The sequence below is a fragment of the Mobula birostris genome, chromosome 11 (genome assembly GCF_030028105.1).
Source record: "Mobula birostris isolate sMobBir1 chromosome 11, sMobBir1.hap1, whole genome shotgun sequence".
Taxonomy (NCBI): domain Eukaryota; kingdom Metazoa; phylum Chordata; class Chondrichthyes; order Myliobatiformes; family Myliobatidae; genus Mobula; species Mobula birostris.
This window is the reverse complement of record NC_092380.1, coordinates 88,135,888-88,151,159: the sequence shown is the minus strand read 5'-3', so window position 1 is coordinate 88,151,159 and position 15,272 is coordinate 88,135,888.

The following is a 15,272-nucleotide window of genomic DNA, read 5'->3' as shown; positions in this document are numbered from 1 at the left end:
TTCTCTGCAACTGTAAACTAATTTAACTTTTCCAACAAAGTGGCTTGAACCTGAAATATTTACTCTTTTTCTCCTTCCATAGGTGCTGCCTGACCCACTAAGCACCTCCAGTGTCGTCTGTTTCTATTCGGGGGATCAGAGGTGGAGACGGGTGGCAACTTTAAATTCCTTGGTGTTATCATTTCAGAACATCTGTCCTAAGCCCAGCACCTAAGTGCAATTATGAAGAAAGCCCAACAGTGCCTTTATTTCCTTAGAAGCTTGCGAAGATTTGGCATGACATCTAAACCGTTGACAGACTACTATAGATGTGTGGTGGAGATTATATTAACTGGTTGCATCACAGCCTGGTATGGAAACGTCAATGGGTTTGAATGGAAAATCCTACAAAAAGTAGTGGATACGGCCAGTCCATCATGGGTAGAGGCTTCCTTGCCATTGAGCACCCTCGCAGGAAAGCAGCATCCATCATCAATGACCATCGCCACCCAGGCCAGCTCTCTTTGTTGCTGCCATCAGGAGGGAGGCGCAGGAGCCTGTTCATAAACAGTTATTACCCCTCAGCCATCAGGCTCTTGAACCAGAGGAGGAGACTTCACTCAACTTCACTCGCACCATCACTGAACTGTTCCCACAACATTTGACTCACTCTTCTGGACTCGTCATCTCATATTCTTGATATTGCTTATTCATTTATTATCATTGTTATTTTTTCTCTTGTATTTGCAAAATTTGTTGTCCTTTCCTCATCAGTTGCTTGTGTGTCCCGTTGGGTGCGGTCTTTCATTGATTCTTATATGTTTCTTGGATTCACTGTGTGTGCCCACATGAAAATGAATCTCGGGGTTGCATATGGTGACCTATATATACTTTGATAGCAAACTTACTTTGAACTTTGAAACTTGAACTGCAATATCTGAGCTTGAGCATTTCACTGGCTTCATTTTTTTTCCCATTTCAACCTACCAATGGGCTTTTGAAACATAGTTTTAAGTGGCCTAAATACATGTAGTGAAACAAGTTCTAGACATACAAGCTGGTGAAATGCACCTGCACATTAAAAAAAAACTAAATAATAAAAAAGAGATTTAACACAATCTCCTCAGAGAGATTGGGCTGCTTGCTCATAAATTTGAAGTTAATCTCTTTATTTGCAGGTAGTTGGCCGTGAGGCTCACTTTTCCAACTCCAGTCAGAACATTATAAACCTAAACTAATTTAAAAAGAGCCTTGGGCAAACATTTTACAAAGCAATGTCTTCTCACTCATCTTATGGGGACTTGGAATGCAGGTATCATTTTTCCAGCTATTCTGGAAGACTATTCTCATTCTGAGATATGTTCCCGAATATCGACAATCTTTTCTTCTTGCTTCAGTGTACAATGGTCATCCATGTTACACATTTCCTTATCAGCTAAGTGCTCCTTCTGAGGTTCCGTGTAGCGCTTTTTCATATGTCTCAGCAAACACTCCTTACACTCTAATATGAAGAGAAAAGTCATTTGAAGATTTTGTGTTAAGTTGTTTCTTTTATTTCTTATGCAGAAGTGGTTTAAAACCAGTTCAGGAATGGAGTAATTTTGACTTGTATTACCCAACATCACAAGTGTTTGGGCCAAAAGTAAGAAGATAATGTTGAATGATGTCCTGTTGCTGAGGTATCTTTATTTCATCACACTCCCCCCTTAACCACATGGGCTTCCTCCTGGTGCTCTGGTTTCCTCCGGCATTCCAAAGATATTTGGGTTAGTATCTGAATTGGTGCAAATGGGTGGTGTGGACTCATTGGGCTGGAAGGTCCTGTTAGTATGCTGTAAGTCACAGTCCAATTCTAAACTTCTCAATTCTTATATTCACTGAGATTCAGATCTGTGTTCTGTAATATCCTTTTCTAGTGGGCCAGTAGGTTAGAACCTCAGTAGGTTCATTGGCCATATTGTATAATTTCGTGGCATGGGCTCATTGGGCCAACAGGGCTTAAGTGTCTAAATCTAAAGCTAAAATGTCCTCAATTCTTATATTCACTGTGATTCAGTTCTGATTTGTGTAATCCTCATTTGTTGATACGTTTTCATAAGATTCTTCTGTTAATCCTTTCCATACCAGGAAGGAGCTGCCAAAATATAAGAAGCAAGGTCAAGGGCAGGTGTAATTAAAAAGCAATGAGGACATGAAAATATTGCTTTTTACCTCATCTGTACTCCTCACGATTGATGAATAGGAGTCAAAACAGTGATGTGCAGCTGCAAGCTCCGTAGTCAAACTGAAATAATTGAATCATGTAAGCAAGCACCTTTCCATTTATAGCTTTCATCAAAAGGACACATTCCCCATAATAAAATGCTACTATGGATCAACATAGCTTTACCTTGGGTGGTTGGCGGGGAGTGTCATTGTGGAATTAACCTGCTCATAAGAGGATGGAGAAGAACATGACGAAGAAGAATGAAGCCTCCTGCGAAACCCAAGTCAGAATCAGATGTATTATAGCTAATGTATGACATGAGGTTTGCTGTTCTACAATGTACTGATGGCTTTTTGAGGCAGTAAGCTGCAGAATGGTGACTTTTGCTGTGTTGATTCACTATTGAAGCCATGGAGGAAAAATTCCTTTCACTCCTGCAGTCAAAAATCAGATTGTGAGATTCTCTCAACCTTCTATAACATGGGACAACCAAGGCATCCGGCAGTCTTGCAGATGACAGGTTACTCACACTATCCTCTGCAGGGTTGAACAATTGATCTGTTTTGAAGGCAACAACATAAAAAATTCATTCAGTTCTTTTACATTATTTTGTTTCCCCGCAGGTGGGAAATACATTGCACCATGGGTCATATGATACTGCAATTGATTTTCTTAAATGTAATGGAATTTTACTGCCCCTATGCAAATGGTGTGAGACCAGTTACAAAGGCTCGTGGTGGCATACCAAAAGGAAGCCATGGGAATGTTATTTTTTGGTGCAGAATTTGAAATCACACATTTATTCAGTGTAGGAAGGTGAAACCACAAGTGTCTTGTGAGAGACAGGTGTTTTTGGAAGTGGGACATTGGACTCAAATTGAAGATTTCAAATGAATATCAATAAGCACATAGAAAAAAATTAATGAGCTTTAGAAGTTACGCTGTTCTTGAGAACAAATGAAAATATGTGATATCTGATAGGTCCAAAAAAGTCAGAAAGATTGAGGAAAATTCTACAAATTCATTACTATTTCAAATAGATAGCAATAATCTTGAAAATTTTAGTTATACATGTAAACCTTTATAGAAATATTAACCAAATAACTAACTGAATTTAAACAATTTTGTAATTTCAGTTTTTCGTGCATTTATTCTGTAAGTTTAAAGATTAATTAGTTTAATGAAACTTTATGGCATTGGTCATTAATATTGTTCTAAAAATAATTACTGCTATTAAATACACTATTTATAAGTGAGCAGCAATAGGTAATTCACAGTGCTAATGAGCCTTTTCAAAAAAAAACTTGCATGTCTCCGGTCCTTAAACCAGTAGGTCAAGTTCTAATGGACTGTGTTTACTCCTTATGGAGCCAGCATGCCTGTGCTTTTCTGGCCAGATGTAGAGAGCAAATCTCACAGGATCGGTGCGCACTGGAGATGGTCTGTGAGATTCAAACAGCAACAGGGTCCTAGGCAGCATAGTGCAGAGGCCCAGAGTCTGGAATGCCCCACACAATTTGAAAGAAGGGGATACTTTGTCACCTGTCAAAGCTGTCATGGAATTTAATATTTTTAAAATATCTTATAATCAGAGACATTTAATAACTATTATATTGAGTTTTGTTCATTATGTGCTGTGTCATCTGATGTGGGCAGTTGTGGTCTTTCCATGATTATGATTGTTCCTGGCAAATTTTTCTACAGAAGTGGTCTGCCATTGCCTTCTTCTGGGCAGCATCTTTACAAGATGGATTACCACAGGCATTATCAATATCTTCAGAGATTGTCTGCCTGGCGTCAGTGGTTGAATAACCAGGACCATCGGCCACCTGCTCCCATAGCTTCATGTGACCCTGATAGGGGGAGCTGAGCAGGTGCTGTACCTTACCTAAGTCTGACTTGCAGGAGAGCGGAGGGAAGAAGCGCCTTATACCTCCATTGGTCCAGACTAATCAAAAAGCCTTAACATTTGAAAGTAATTAAATCAAAAATAACTGAAATATTATTCTATAAACTGAATATCTCTATTAGCACCTCAGTTTTAAAACTCTGATCTGACTGGTTGGTGTAGGATGTAATTGATCATTCTCCATCATCGTGCTGAGTTCCCCAAGGAATAGTGTCACTAGATACCATTCAAGTTCAAGCTCAATTGTCATTTACCTGTACATGAATACCAGACCCATGAATCTTCTTCCGTTGTCCATCGAAATCCGATGACGACGTCCACTCATTTAATGGTGAGAGCTTTGATGACTATACAGTCCTATCCCGGACCCACAAGCTCTATTGCAGGTGGGATATGTATATGTGATAGTGGTGGCAACCATAGCTGCATTTCTCCTGGCTCTCTTCTGCTGTCTTCTGATTGTTCTTTCCATCTCCAGAATACGAACCCCATCCCTGCACAACTGTTGCCAAGTGGTACGGTCAGTGGCAACCTCCTCCAGGTCCTTGGGTCTGATCTTGCACTTCCTTAAAGCATTCTTCATCTGATCCTTATAGCGCTTCTTCGGCCTTCCAGCTGAGTGTCGACCATGATGTAGCTGGCCGTATAATGCTCTGAGGGGTAGCCGACATGGGGGCATCCTTATCACGTGCCCCAGCCACTGCAGCTGACACTGGGTGATCATGGCCCCAATACATCTGCAGCTGGTCCTTACAAGTATTTCAGTGTGAGGCACCCATGAATATAGCCATACAAAACTAATTTACTTTGGGACCAAGGTACAAAACACAGTACCAACAGTCACACACAGCATAAGGTCCACTTTGCATATATAAGATAGCAAGCACCGTGACCTTGTGGGTTTCCTTCCATAGTCCAAATGTCTACTGGTTGGTAGGTTAATTCATCATTGTAAACTGTCCAGTGATTAGGCTGGGATTAAATCAGGGGATTGCTGAGTGGTACAGTTTGGAGGGCCGGAAGGACATATTCCGGGCTGTATCTCAATAAATAAATAAGATATCAGTAAAATACAGTCATACAAAAGACACTGACTCCATGAAAGTTGCAGAAATTGCATTCAACCACAATTCAAGACCAGTTACTATCCATCAACCAACATGCTCTTGAGCTAAAGACGATAATTGCACTCATCTATTGAAATGTTCCCACAACTAATGATATCACTTTAAGGACTCTTTATCTTGTTACTTATTGCTACTTATTTATAGTTGCATTTCAATAGTTCACTGCCTTCTATGATCCTGTTTACAGTTGCTATTCTATAGATTTGCTAAATATGCCCGCATGAAAAAGGATTCTCAGGGTTGTATGTGGTGACATGTATATACTCTGATAATAAGTTTTACTTTGAACTTTGAATTCAGCTTGTCTTCTGTCAAGCAAACATTAGGGGGTGGGGAGGGGGCAGCATCTACTCCAGCTTGGACGATGTGCCACACCACCTTTGGTGGAATGCACTGAATCTGATGCCTCTCTCCTGGGTGTTGTAAGCAGGTGACACTGTGGCTTGAGGCCTAGACCTCACCACTACCACAGCCACGCAGCTTCCCTGCAGTCCAGACTTGCAGCATTCGACATCAACAATGTCCGACAGGGTCTTGCGATCATAAGCAAAGCACCTAAGGTGATCAATCGCTGTTAGGCAACACGCCTTCCTTGTGTACCAACTTCTCCAATGCCTCTCTGACACACACAGCAGCATGATTTGCAGCCAGTCCAGTTCTTTCAGCTTTCCCAGCCACGAGCAACTCGCTGATGGGGTGGACCTGCACTATTTTAAGTTCTTAATGTCCAGCAGGGTCTTTTGATCGTAAAAGATATGTTTAAGAAGGACAATAACACCTTTGGTTGGCCCTGTAGAAGCCGCTGTGATCAAACGCGCCACCATCTTACTGGAAATTCAGTGTCTCGAATTTGTCAGCAAGTCCTGAAAACACAACACAAGTCTGAGAGTTACTCCACTTTCAGCAGGTGCATAATAACAGTTCAGTTTGCAGTCATTGACACTGTCAACAAGGTTTGGATCATTGAGTGTTCACTCGGGGAAGGCTACAATGAAATCTTCCAATTGCCCTCTAACAGAGATTCCGAATTTGGAAACTAGCAGTGATATATAGTATCTCAGAATCTGTATTATATGTTTACTCTAAATAACATTGAAAAAAATATGACTTTTTAAAAATATGAAAACAATCATAACTATTATTGTTGATAACTTGATTATTATTTACATGAGCCTTAACAGCAGTTCACTCGCTAATTGTGAGTGATAGTAAGATTTTGGCCTGTGGGCCATTGATCACAATTCATATTGAACTGGCCATTTTTCCAGAAGCTCACAAATGTGAACTGAAAACAAACATTTTGATCCATCCGTTTGCAATTATTATCAGGTCAGGTGTGAGGTGTTCCACGTCCATAAGAGTGAGCAATGTACTGGATAAACCAAATGAACTGTCAAAATGAGCTAAATGCAAACCATTTTTAAAACCTTTCCCAGATCTAAAATGAGCTCTGTCACAGTTATTGAAGAGATTGCATGTAACAGATTGGAAGGAATTTATCAGAGAGTACAATCATATTCCACCTTGTTTAGAATATGACTGTAAAATATTACAGCGATAAGAGTTTTATATTGAACTTACCAGACCAAACAAAAGTGAGGTGATAGAAAATAAAAATAAAATTATCATAGGGAAATTAATGAGCAATTTCAGCTTCAAACAAAACAAAACTAGATTTTGTAATAGCTTTACTGTATCGGAGCAGTTATATTCCCATTTTGATAGTGTGTTAATTTAATAAGAATGTACAAGAGCTTTGCTGTTTCAAAGGTATCGACTTGTGGAGATGACACAGATAGAAAAAAAATTGTTTCAGCAACATATGGACTCACTTTTCAGGTTTCTTCATCTCATGTTTGATATTTATTGTTTATTCATTTATATTATTGTTTATTTGTATTTGCACAGTTTTTTGTCTTCTGCATTCTGGTTGAATGTCTAAGTTGGGTGGTCTTTCATTCATTCTATTAAGTTCATTATTCTATTATGGATTTATTGAGTATGCCTACAAGAAAATGAATCTCAGGGTTATACATGGTGACATATATGTACTTAGATAATAAAATTTACTTTGAAATTTGATTAAAACATGCTGCACAACTTTTTATTGAAAAAGTAGATTTCACCAAACTAGAAATGCCAAAGCATTTTGTAGGCAATAAAGTCATTTTGAAATATCCTTTTGGTTTTAATGTGGGAAACGTGGAAACAAATGTGCAAATTGTACATTGTTATTTCACTGGGTTGAGGAACAAAATTTTATCATTGCTAGCACTCTCACTTAAACAAAGTCAAGCCATAAAATTAGGAGGATAATTGTAAGGCCATAAGACCATAAGACATAGGATCAGAATTAGGCCATTCAGTCCATCGAGTCTGCTCCGCCATTCCATCATGGCTGATCCCGGATCCCACTCAACCCCACACACCTGCCTTCTCGGTATATTCTTTGATGCCCTCAGAAAATGATTAACTTCAGCCTTAAATATACACACGGACTTGGCCACTGGAGTCTGTGGCACAGCATTCCACAGATTTATTACTCTGGCTAAAAAATACCTGCTTACATGGCAATCTTTTTTAAAATTATATCTTGTTTCAACAAGAAAGGACAATGGTTGGATAAATGCAAAATAAAATGTAATTATTGTTTGTTGAAGATTTCAGTGCCCATGTATATTTCATCTTTTTTTTTTTAATCAGAGTTCAAAATCTTAGAACAGATGCATTTCCTCCTGTGAAATTCACTTCCCCTTCTTTCTTTTGTCTGACAATAAACTCCTATTTCTTAATTTGCAAATAGAAATTGCTTGTGTAAACTAATGCTGATAACATGCGTTTCCATGATGAAATTACTGAAGTGCTACAGCTTGGGGAGAAAATGTCAATGCTGCAGCCAAGTTTACAACAACAATTTCTATTCTAAATGTGTACGGACAAATTTAAGAATGGAATGTTGGTTTTAAAATGGTGATTAAATTGCAAAGGTACAATTTGTTTAATTATTTTAAGTCTTCCAATTCCACGGCAGTGCCTTTCAACAAAAGATGTAAGGGATGAGTTAATTGCAATGAGTTTCTAGTGATCTCCCATTTGTTTGCCCTGAAATATTACACTAATTCCTCGTGTTACTATTCTTGTTACATGCTTCACCACTCCTTTAATCCTTGCATTAATCCTGAAAGATTTACGGAGAACGTAGAAACAGAAGCTGCTATAAACCATGCATGTGTAACAGCAGCAGTAAGGGAAACACCCATTAAAAAAAAAAAGAATCAATGGCCTAGATTGGGGCTGTCAGTGTTGCTGGTGTTCAGCCATACTCAGGCAGACTCCCGGACGCTGTAAATCCGTGTATGGGCTAGGTGACAGACTACAGTGCATCTTTGCTGGATTCAACATGGAGTCACAAGAATTATAACAGGACATCCTCCTGTCTAATTTTATGGCAGCCAAACAAAGCAGAGCAGCAGCCACCTCACTGAATGGCAAAATTTGTAGATTGGATGAGAAAGAAGACTTTTACTTATTTTTCCATGTTTTAAGATTTTTAAAAAAAACTTTACACTTCTTAAAGCAATACTTATTTTTCAATTACTTTCACAACCTTAAATGTTTAGAAATTCCAGTTCCACCAGTCCTATTGTCTAGTGACATTGATTTCAGCAAATGGTACTAACTATCAATGCATTTCTTTAATTCTGATTGAAGACATGTTTGTTATGTATTTGTAATGAGTTGGAATCAAAATCAGAAATTTAAAAACAGATAAATAATTCCACCAATGAAACTATGAGATGACTAGAGCTCTCTGCACTGTCATCCAGGGACCTGAAGTCAAACATGGGCAGGAGTTAGTTCATCTGGATGCAGTTGGTTGAGATTGACAAGACATAATTAGGGTCAATAGTGAGAACATTACCTCATAACTTCAAAATATAAAACAGACAGCATTGTTAAGGTGAGAAGTAAATGGGCTAGAGGAGATCTTTTCATCCCCTGTAAAGCCAAATTCTATAAACATCAATGTGACAATAACTAGAGAATCGACTGAGTATGTGCATTAAATTTTTCCATATTTCCATATCTCCATATAACAGAGAAGACCGTTAAGTCCTTTGAATCTGTGGCTCAAGAGGCAATCGTATTCTTCCACTATTTTTTCTTTTAACCTACTCTTCCCACATTCTCCATATACTACCATTCACCTATGTATTAGGGTAATTTCCAGTGGCCAGTTAACCTACCATGCTTCTCAGGAATGTTGGCAGAAACCAGAGCACTTGTTGGAATCCTATGCAGTCACACAGAAAACCTGCAAACTTTACCCAGACGGCACCTGTGGCCAGGATTGAAACTGTGTCATTTGCACTGCGAGGTACAATTCTATTAAATGGCTGTAACAACGGTTGTTAGGCTGGGTTGAACTGGGTTTGTTATGGCAAAGTTTGTGTCTTTAACCAGTGGACAGTTATCAAGAGGGATGTAGACCAAGTGAACCCAAGTGCAGAAGAGACTAGAAACAAGGATGGAGTTGTACAAAGAATCTTTACTTGAGGATTAGTTTGTAGAGAACACAGGCTAGGATTTGAGAATCTTAACAAAGGGAAACTCAAGACTGAGAAAAGACAAACAGAACACAGGGAATTTAAATAGACGAAACAAAATGAGGCACAGGTGCACTGATAACTAAAACAAGACATGGGTGAAAACAATTTACTAATATTCAGGGGAGGAGTGTTGGAGCATGGAGGACTCTGATACACCCTCGGTGATCAGACCAAAACATGACAGGATCCGAGGCCATTATGGTCAGCACCTGACAGCCCAGGGTGATCTGGGTAGCAGCAGCGGAAGTCACTGATCAGATCTGGGTCCAGGATGTCACGGGGTGGAATCCCAACATTTCTTCTTGGTCGTAACCCTCCCAACCCAAAAAGTCCTGGAGCCGGCAATGAACTAGATGGGAGTCCAGAGTCTGACAGATGATGTACACCTACTGACCATAAATGATGCGAGGAGCCATGCAGGTCTCAGGACTGGCACCAGAGGACAGGACGAAAGGGAATTTAGACAGGAGACATGGAAGGTGGGGTTGGTATGTATGGTGCGTGGCAGCTGCAGATGATAAGTGACTGGGTTGATCTGAGGAGAACCTTGAATGGTCCAATGTATCATGGCATCCTTTTCCGAGGCTCACCCCAGCCTACAGAAGGTCTTTGGTGGAGAGTCAAACCCTTGGACCAGAACAGAAAGGAGACCCTAGCCACCTTCAATGGATGGCATGCCACCTTTGTTGTAGATAGGCCTCCAGCAGGGATTACCCGAGCTTCCTTCTACCTCTGCTGGCAACCACAGACCAGCTGGGACTCCCACCTCAGATTCCAGCCAGGGAAACAGAGGGACTGGATAACCAAAATGACACTCAAAGAGAGACACACCCGTAGAAGAGTGGCACAGAGTGTTATAAGCAAACTCTGCCCAGAACAGATGACCACTCCAAGTGGATGGGTTGCCTGACACAATGCACCTCAGGGTCTTCTCCAGGTTCTGGTTAGTCCTCTCCAACTCCCCATTAGATTGCGGATGAAATCCCGATGAGAAGCTACCACCGTTCCAGTGAGTCAGAAGGCTTTCCAGATCAGGAAGAAAACTGAGGGACTCGGTCAAAAACAACATCCCAGGGAAAGCCGTCCATCCTAAACACAGCTTACAGCATAAGGCTGGACATCTCCTGAGCTGAGGAAAGCTTAGTTAGGGGTACGAAATAGCAGGTCTTGGAGAACTGGTCTACCACTGTCATGATCACTGTCTTACCTCGTGATGATGGCAGACTGGCAATGAAATAAATGGAGATATGGGACCAGGGTGAGGAAGGAATGGGCAGGGGGTGTAGCAGCCCCTGTGAACGTGATCTAGGTTCCTCGTTCTAGGTGAAGATGTGACTAGCTGCTTAACATTCTCATCCATACCCAGCCACCAGGACCGCTTCTTGATGAACTCCACCATTTGAGCAGCCCTTGAATGTCCTATGACATGCAATGCATGCCCCCACTGTAACACATCGGAATGGACAGAGCTAGGGGTGAAAAGGTCTGCCTCCCACTGAAGATGGTCTCAACTTCCCATCTCGCTGGTGCCACCAACCTGGACCTTGAGACCTTGGGACATTGAACAGGTCTGGTTGTTCAATCTGCCTGAAGAGGGTGTCCAGCTTCTGATTCTTCATACCTGGATGGTAGGTGCTGATAAAATCAAAATGGTTAAAAAAGAGAGACCACCAAACCTAGTGTGAATTTAATCATTTCATTTCTTGAATATACTGTAGGCCATGTTCTTGTGGTCAGTCCAGACCACATATGGATGTTTGGCTCTCTTCAGCCAATGTCTTCACTTCTCAGGGCTAATTTGACCACCAACATCTCTCTATTCCCTATGTCATAATTCCTCTCCACAGGAAAGAGCCTCAGGGAGAAGAGTAAAGAGATGGACTTTCTGGACCAGCACTAGTCATTGCGAGAGAACAGCTCCAACCCCAGTGTCTGAGGTGGCTACTTCAACAATGAATGGTCAGGGAGAACAACGACAGGAGCTGTTGCGAATAGACCCTTCAATTTCTGTAAAGCTACCGTGGCTTCTGAGGTCCAGTGAAATGGGCTGGAGGTTCCCTTAGTGATGGAACTGAAGATGTGGATAAACTCCAGTAAAAACTAATCAATCCCAGAAACTGTTGGAGCTGCTTGATCAAGGTGGGTTCGGCTAATTCTTGACGGTCTGGTCTTGCTAGGGTCCACCTGCAGATTCCCTTTAGAGACAGTGAACATGAAGAAGACTGGAGACATGAAACTCACTCTCTTCAGTTTGATGAATAGTTGATTCTGAAGTAAACACTGAAGACTTGTTGAACATGTTGGAAGTGTTTGTGGTAGAAGGTGAAGGAGAAAGTGAGCATATCATCCAGATTCACAAAGACAAAACAACTTAGCATCTCTCAGAGAACGCCATAGATAAGGGGTTGGAAGACAGCTCATGTAATGGCCAGTGGGGGTGTTGAAAGTGGCCTTCCATTCATCACCCTCCCAAATATGGCCCAAATTGAATGCGTTTCGCAGATCCAGTTTAGAAAAGATGGTTGCCCCTTACAGCAATGTGAATGTTGTGGTCATCAGTAACAAAGGGTACCGATTGTTCTCTTTCATAATCTATACATGGTTGGAATCCACCATCCTTTCTCGCCACGAAGGAGAAGGAGGCACAAGCAGGGGATGCGGAGGGGTGGATGAAACCAGACTCAAGGCCATCATAGATGTACTCCTCTATGGCAATGCTTTCTGGAGCTGACAGGGAGTAGATTCTTCCTCAGGGTAGACAAGTTCCAGGCAGCAATTGAATTGCAAAACCAGAGGCTTGATGAGGTGGGAGTACTGTGGCCCTTTTCTTACTAAAGCCCTCTAGAAGATCTGCATACTTGGGACAAACTCAGGACAGCTTGGGAGATACAGGAGGCCGTCTGGGAGAGGTGGGTAGCTAGGTGGTCTGTCAGTGAGAAGACCATCTCCGGAGTGCTTCAGTGGACCAGTCAATATGTGAGTTGTGGAGAGCAATCCAGGGGTTTCCTCAGATCAACAGGAACTCAGGAGAATGAATAAGGTGAAACTGGATAGTTTTGGTTTGCAGTTCTACATATAGACAGATGGGCGCATTAAGGTAGCAGTTCCTCACAGGGCTTAAAGGTCTTCTGCCCAGAGCTGTGGCCATGCCCAGTTGGTTGAGATGGCCAGAGGAATTCAGAGATGTCTTGCTAACCCTGAGGTCCATGAAATTGCCTGCTATGCCAGAATCCACGATGGGTCCAAAGGGACGCTGTTGTTCACCCCAGGAGATGAAGGTAGACAGGACAACCCTAGATGTAGTAAACATGCTGGAACTCATCCCAGATCTCCCTTTCCTGGACTGATCTGGATGTTTTCCCAACAACTCAGGATAGGTGGATTGGAAATGTTCTGGCTCACCGCAGTGGAGATAGCACTTTCCCTTCATTCTCCAGTCCTGCTCAGCTGGAGAAAGTTGTATTCCTTCCGGTTGCATTGACTCCTCTAGAGGAAGCTGAGAGGAGCTGGGAGTTGTGCATGACTGCACCAGGGAGAATGGGGCCGGAGGGGCTCGGAGACTGGCACCTTCAGAGGACCCACTGCGACTCTCTCTTCTTCTTTCCTGGAGATGATGGTCAACCCGGACGGTGGTATTGATGAAAGTTGAGATCTTAACCTGGGTATCTGGCTGCCACATCATCTTCAATTTCCCCTGATAGCCTACGGTGGAATATGACTATAAGGGCTTTAGTGTTCCAATCATGCTCTACAGCCAGGGTGTGTAGTCAGCCACGCTTACCTGAAGAAACTGGAGGAGTTGGTTGGCTGCCTCCCATCTGTTAACGGGTGGTCAATCACCCTCTTCATCTCCCTGGTGAAGGATATGTCTGCACAACTCGGAGTGTTGTTTTCCTGGAGCGCTGTAGCGCAGGTCAGAGCTTTGCCAGAGGGGAGAGAGACGATATACATAACTTTGCAGGGGCCAAAGTGGAACTTGGTTGGTTGCAGCTTGAAGGCCAGAAAACACTGAGGAAGAAACCCTTTTCAGATCCCTGTGTTGCCATCAAATTGCTTGGGCACCGGTAGGTCTGGAGACTTGGGAGTTGAGGTGGCAGCAGGGGATTGCTGGCTCAGCTGGATATCTCGATGAGTGTCTGCAGGAAGATCTACTGGAAGACATGCTCATATCCACTCGCCGTGACTTCCTGGATGGTTGGCACTTGTCAGAGATGCTCATACTCTGCTGGGTCCACATTGTTCGCTCAGTCTTCTCAGAGCCTGGAGGATTCTGGCACCCCATAGTGATCAGACCAAAGCATTACACTAGGACAGTAATGCATTGGGCCTCAGTATACAGGTATTCTGGAATCAGAAGTCAAATGAAAAAAATCTAGAAATAACGGCATATTTGAGGCAGGAAGATGGAAGCCAGCATCCACTTGATTGTCAGCTCATTTTCTTATTAAAGGAGGAATGCTAGCATATGTAATTTTCAGCTGCAATTAGAATCACGATGCTGAACTCCCGAACATTTAATTACTTACAAATGATGTGACACAAAGGTTGTAACAGTAATACACCTGTCTGGCATAATAACAAATTGTTGACAAGTTTGCTGTCTTTGTCTCTGTGCTTTAATTTTTCATAAATGAAACATAGGGAGCAAGAAAGGAAAATTCTCCTTGTGGAAATGTTAACGACTAAATACTACGCAGGCAGGGATCCCAAATGTTGACTATTCACTGACATGATTACAAGGATCAATTTGCAACAATAACATATATTCAAATTATTATTCAGTCATGATAATTTGACAAAAATGCATTTCTGCACTAAACTCAAATGATGGAAATGTTTGATATTTTCAGAATCATAACCAGAATCAGAATTATTGTCACTGAAATTTGTTGCATTGTGACCACAATACAGGGCAAGATAAAAGAATTACTACAAGTTAAAATATAAAAAAAATATATGGGGATTAGAGATGAAGTGTTCATGAGCTCATGGACAGTTCAGAAATCTGATGGCAGAGGGGAAGAAGCTGTTTCCAAAAAAATGAATGTGAGTCTTTAGGCTTCTGTATCTCTCCCCTCATGCCGCTGATGAGAAGGGGGCCTGTCCTGGATGGTAAGCCTTCTTGAGGCAATTCATTTTGAAGATATCCCTGTTAGTAGGGAGGCTTGTGTGTCAATCTTGATGCCAATTTATACTAAATGCCTCTTTAATATCATCCATAATCTTTCCATTCCCTTAATATCTATGTGTCTATCTAAAAGTTTCTTAAACTCCACCAAACTGCCCAATTCCAAAACTACCTTGGGTAACCTGTTCCAGACATCTACCACTCCCCATGTAACAAAAGGTTCCTGTTCCTCACGTAACTTTTAAACTTTCTCCTTCTAACTTTAAGAGTTTGTCCTCTTGTGTTTGACATTTCTACCCTGAGGAAAATATTC